At 57.0% G+C, this 6,000-nt stretch overlaps 1 protein-coding gene across 1 annotated transcript in view; it reads left to right on the top strand.

Moving 5' to 3' along the window:
- Positions 1-4,371: 4,371 nt before the first annotated feature.
- LOC116954068 (cadherin-7-like) overlaps positions 4,372-6,000 on the top strand; it is a 70,225-nt gene continuing 68,596 nt past the window's right edge. The window contains exon 1 of the mRNA XM_076052161.1: positions 4,372-4,629. The gene's annotated coding sequence lies outside the window, so the exon portion shown is untranslated. The remainder of the gene's footprint in view (positions 4,630-6,000) is intronic.

Below are 6,000 nucleotides of genomic sequence, written 5' to 3'. Positions count from 1 at the left end.
TACCTCATTCAATAACTCATTCCTTCCCACCTCTCATTCATACCTCATTCAATCACTCATTCCTTCCATCTTCTCATTCATACCTCATTCAATAACTCATTCCTTCCCACCTCTCATTCATACCTCATTCAATCACTCATTCCTTCCATCCTCATTCATACCTCATTCAATCACTCATTCCTTCCATCCTCTCATTCATACCTTATTCCATCACTCATTCCTTCCATCCTCTCATTCATACCTCATTCAATCACTCATTCCTTCTATTCTCTCATTCATACCTCATTCAATCACTCATTCCTTCCATCCTCATTCATACCTCATTCAATCACTCATTCCTTCCATCCTCACATTCATACCTCATTCAATCACTCATTCCTTCCATCCTCTCATTCATACCTCATTCAATCACTCATTCCTTCCCATCTCTCATTCATACCTCATTCAATCACTCATTCCTTCCATCCTCATTCATACCTCATTCAATCACTCATTCCTTCCCTCCTCACATTCATACCTCATTCAATCACTCATTCCTTCCATCCTCTCATTCATACCTCATTCAATCACTAATTCCTTCCCATCTCTCATTCATACCTCATTCAATCACTCATTCCTTCCATCCTCATTCATACCTCATTCAATCACTCATTCCTTCCCTCCTCTCATTCCTACCTCATTCAATCACTCATTCCTTCCATCCTCTCATTCATACCTCATTCAATCACTCATTCCTTCCAACCTCTCATTCCTACCTCATTCAATCACTCATTCCTTCCAGCACCTCCTACCAGGCTCCATTACCCAGCCGTTGGTAGGGACGTCGTTGCTAGGGACGCTTGTTGCTAGGGACACCGTTGCTAATGAAACTGTTGCTAGAGACGCCGTTGCCAGGGACGTTTGTTACTTGGTGCACCGTTGCTGGGGACAACGTTGTTAGGGACGCCGTTGCTAGGGACGCCGTTACTAAAAATTTACCTAAGAACGCCGTTGTTAGGGACGCCGTTGTTAGGGGTGCCACTGCTTGGGACGACGTTGGTAGGGTAGTCGTTGCTAGAGACACCGTTACTAGGAACGCCATTGCTACAGATTCTGCTGCTAGATACACCGTTACCAAGGACGCCGTTGCCGAGGACGCCGTTGTTAGGGACGCCGTTGCTATAAATGCCGTTGTTAGGAACGCGTTATAAATGCCGTTGCTTGAGACGCCTGTCGCTAGGGACGCCGTTACTAGGAAAACCGTTGCTAGAGACACCGTTACTAGGGACGCCAATGCTACACATCATGCTGCTAGATACACCGCCACCACCGCCACCACCACCTCCACCACCGCCACCACCACCACCACCTCCAGCACCGCCACCACCACCGCCACCACTGCCACCATAACCACCACCTCCACCACCGCCACCACCACCACCGCCACCACCACCACCTCCACCACCGCCACCACCACCACCACCGCCACCACCACCAGCCACCACCACCTCCACCACCACTACTACCACCACCACCTCCACCACCGCCACCACCACCACCGCCACCACCACCACCACCACCTCCACCACCGCCACCACCGCCACCACCACCGCCACCCCAACCACCACCTCCACCACCGCCACCACCACCACCGCCACCACCACCACCTCCACCACCGCCACCACCACCACCGCCACCACCACCAGCCACCACCACCTCCACCACCGCTACTACCACCACCACCTCCACCACCGCCACCACCACCACCGCCACCACCACCACCACCTCCACCACCGCCACCACCACCACAACCACCACCACCTCCACCACCACCACCTCCACCACCGCTACTACCACCACCACCTCCACCACCACCACCACCACCACCACCGCCACCACTACCTCCACCACCTCCACCACCGCCACCACCACCACCTCCACCACCACCACCACCGCCACCACCACCACCGCCGCCATCACCACCACCACCGCCACCACCACCGCCACCACCACCGCCACCAATGTCACCATAACCTCCGCCACAACCGCCGCCACCACCACCGCCACCATAACTGCCACCATAACCACCGCCACCACCACCACCGTCACCACCACCGCCACTACCACCGCTGCCACCGCCGCCGCCATCATCACCACCCCCCCTATGATTGCCCGGCTACGTCCCCTGTGGAGACGGAGTGGTAGTGGAACACGCCGCTCGCGTGGAATCGGCGACGCTGGCCTGGAGCATCGCAGGACCCAGAGAGAGATGTTGACCAGCTGAGAGTGGGAGTCCTGGCCCCATCCAGCAGTGGAGTTCAATATCCTGACTGGAATAAGGTTCTAGTGTCGGATTTAAGCAGCATTCATCATCAGCCGGGGTCTATCCACTGCTGGATGATGGCCTCCCTCCACCACCTCCTCGCTCAGTGCGCCTCTCCATCCCATGCGTCTTTTGCGCACTTTCCGCCTTACGCTGCACGCTTTGGTGGTGACCCTGTTCCTGAACCGTCGGTCAGAGTGCTGTGGGAGGCCCCCCACCCCTCCCCCGGGGGACTGATTGTGCCGGGGCCGCGTTGATGAGCCGGTGCCTCCAGAGTGTTGGGAGCGCCACCTGGTGATTGATGATTAATCTCCCTCGTTAATTAATCATTGACTCGGGTGCCCAGGGAGCAGTGAGATTGCCTCTTCATCTGCCGAGAGCGAGGGCGCGTCGGGGTGGGGGGCTGAGAGTCCCCCCACAACGGTCACCTCGCGCGAGTCGTCCTCACCTGTCGGCATCTCCCACCGCCCATCAATTGTCTCCCATCACCTCGTCCCCTTCCTCCTCCGGTCATCTCCCCCCTCTCCCCATCTCCCCTCTCTCCCTTCGTTTCCCAGCATCTTAAGCATTCCCTCCCCTAACCTCTCTACTCCCGTCAACACTGCTCCTCCTCCTTCCCCTACCTCCCCCTCCTCGCCTCCTCCCTGCTCCCCCTACCTCCCCCTCCTCCCCACCTCCCTGCTCCCCCTACCTCTCCCTACCTCCCCCTCCTCCCCTCCTCCCTGCTCCCCTTCCTCCTCCCTGCTCCCCCTACCTCTCCCTCCTCGCCTCCTCCCTGCTCCCCCTACCTCTCCCTACCTCCCCCTCCTCCCCTCCTCCCTGCTCCCCTTCCTCCTCCCTGCTCCCCCTACCTCCCCCTCCTCCCCACCTCCCTGCTCCCCCTACCTCTCCCTCCTCCCCCTCCCTGCTCCCTGCTCCCTGCTCCTCGCTTCCCCTACCTCCCTTCTCCTCCCACCCACCGCTATCCCCCGCTCATCTCCCTCTTCGCCAGACCGGGGAAACCTCGCGTTGTCTAAACACAAAACCTAAACACATCCATCAATAACCCCGCGGCCCATACAAGGAAACAGATATTCATGTTGAGCGACGTTTCGAGCAATGGCCCTTTTTCAGAGCAACATAGATGCGCTGGAGCGGGGGGGGGGCAGGGAGGGGTTGTTCATTAATTCGCAGACCGTCCCTGAGGATAGAGAGATGAAAAAGAGAGATGAGAGAGAGAGAAAAATAGCAGATGAGTGTCGAGGGAAAGGAGAAATAGAATGAGAGAGGAAAGATGTGGGAGATGGTGGGAAGGGAGAGAGATGGGGGAGAGAGATAGGTAGAGAGATGGGAGATAGAGAGATGATGGGGGAGAGAGAGATGGGAGAGAGATGGGGGAAAGGGTGTGGGCTGGAGTTCCGCCATGCGCGGCTGACCCACGCCGTGCCGGCCTTCAAGGAGCAGTGGGCGCTGGAGGAGGCCGTGTGCTCGGTGGCAGATGACGGTAGAGAGCTCTGTGCATGAAGATTGTGAGCTACCCGTCGGAGGCCGTAGGACTGCGAGAAGGGCTGTGTGCAGATGCAGCACTGGTCGTAAAAAAAAACATAGAAAACTGGGGGAACATAGACATAGAGGAGGGAGAGAGGGGGAAGAAATAGAGGGGGGTAGAGAGAGGGGTAGAAAGAGAGGGAAGGGGTAAGAAGGAGGAGAGCAGAGCGTAAAATCTTTTGTGAAATCTTTCATTTAAAAAGGTGTGGGGGGTGGAGGCACATAAAGCAAAGCATTGAACAAAACCGAAATGATGAACGAAGCAAAGTGCCGACTACACCGAGCATCTTATTGTTTCCTCTGACCGTAAAAAAGGAGATAGGGGAGAGAGGTGACGAATATAGAGGGGAGGGAGATGTCGAGGAGGCATCGGGGAGAGATGTGGGAGAGAGAGAGAGATGGAGGAGGAGAGAGGAGGGGAGCGCAGCCGCTTGTGGGGTGGTGGGGAGAGAAAGGAGAGAGAGGAAGGGGGAAGAGCAGAGGAGGGGTGGGGGTGGATGTGGGGGGTACACGTGTGCGTGCTTGTGTATATAAATGTGACCCCACGGTAGCGGCGGGGAGGGGAGAGAGAGGAGAGCGAGGGAGGGAGTGAGCGGAGAGGGAGAGAGGCGGAGAGCGAGAGAGGGAGCGGAGGAGAGAGGAGAGGAGGTGGTGGAGGTCCGGGGCACAGCGAACGTTGAGTCGGGGAGACGGGGAGATCGCTCACCCCCGGTGCTCACCCGGAGGTCACGAGGTCGTCCTGTAGACGGAGGAGGAGAGCGAGAGAGCGGGCGCAGCGCTGTCGGGGTCACGCGGTGCTGGTGAGTGAGCGTGTGGGCGAATGACTGGGAGAGTGACTGGGAGAGTGACTGGGAGAGTGACTGACAGTGTGTGGGAGAGTGTGACTGGGAGTGTGTGGGGGAGTGTGACTGGGAGCGAGCTCTTCCGGCAGGCGAGGTTGCGTTGGCTGGGTCACGTAGCCCGCATGCCCAGCCACCGCATGCCGAAACAGCTTTTGTTCGGCCGGATCGGGGGGGCTAAACGGGCGCGGCACGGGCTAGAGAAGAGATGGAGTGATGTGGTACAGGAGGACGTGGAGCTGAGTGGACTTGCCGATGACCGGTACCAGCGGTGTCAAGATCGGCCTCTGTGTAGGAGGCTCGTGAAGGACGCTGCTACTGGGCAGTTGGAGGCAGTCGCCCTCCAGCAACAACGGAGGGCAGTGGAGCGATGCTCACAACAACGAGCGGAGCGCCAGGCGGATAAAACACAGCAAGTTGGCACAGTAGGGGTCACAGGTGGTGCATTGGCCACTCATCTTAGTCAGTCGACCCATGGCACCTGCAGGGTCTGCCCCGTGACCTGCCGGCGGGCATTCGACACTTCACGTGGCCTCAACGTGCACCTAGCCTGGGACAAGCGCAATGGTGAGGTCACCGCCACTTAGTGGCGAATGGCGGTTGTTGTTAAATGTGTGTGAGTCAGTGTGTGTGAGTCGGTGTGTGTGTGTGTCGGTGTGTGTGTGAGTCAGTGTGTGTGTGTGAGTCAGTGTGTGTGAGTCGGTGTGTGTGTGAGTCGGTGTGTGTGTGAGTCAGTGTGTGTGTGTGTGAGTCAGTGTGTGTGTGAGTCGGTGTGTGTGTGTGTGTGTGAGTCAGTGTGTGTGTGTGTGAGTCAGTGTGTGTGTGTGTGAGTCAGTGTGTGTGTGAGTCGGTGTGTGTGTGAGTGAGTGTGTGTGAGTCAGTGTGTGTGTGTGTGAGTCAGTGTGTGTGTGAGTCGGTGTGTGTGTGAGTGTGTGTGAGTCAGTGTGTGTGTGTGTGAGTCAGTGTGTGTGTGAGTCGGTGTGTGTGTGTGTGAGTGTGTGTGAGTCAGTGTGTGTGTGTGTGAGTCAGTGTGTGTGTGTGTGAGTGAGTGTGTGGGAGTCAGTGTGTGTGTGTGAGTCAGTGTGTGTGTGTGTGAGTCAGTGTGTGTGTGTGTCAGTGTGTGTGTGTGAGTCAGTGTGTGTGTGTGAGTCAGTGTGTGTGTGTGTGAGTCAGTGTGTGTGTGTGTGTGAGTCAGTGTGTGTGTGTGTGAGTCAGTGTGTGTGTGTGAGTCAGTGTGTGTGTGTGTGAGTCAGTGTGTGTGTGTGTGAGTCAGTGTGTGTGTGTGTGTGTGAGTCAGTGTGTGTGAGTCAGTGTGTGTGTGTGTGTGAGTCA

This window comes from Petromyzon marinus, chromosome 54, assembly GCF_048934315.1.
Source record: "Petromyzon marinus isolate PM22_M1 ecotype Great Lakes invasive population chromosome 54, UKy_Petmar_22M1.pri1.0, whole genome shotgun sequence".
NCBI classification, from domain to species: domain Eukaryota; kingdom Metazoa; phylum Chordata; class Hyperoartia; order Petromyzontiformes; family Petromyzontidae; genus Petromyzon; species Petromyzon marinus.
This window is presented reverse-complemented; position numbering and strand designations above follow the sequence as displayed.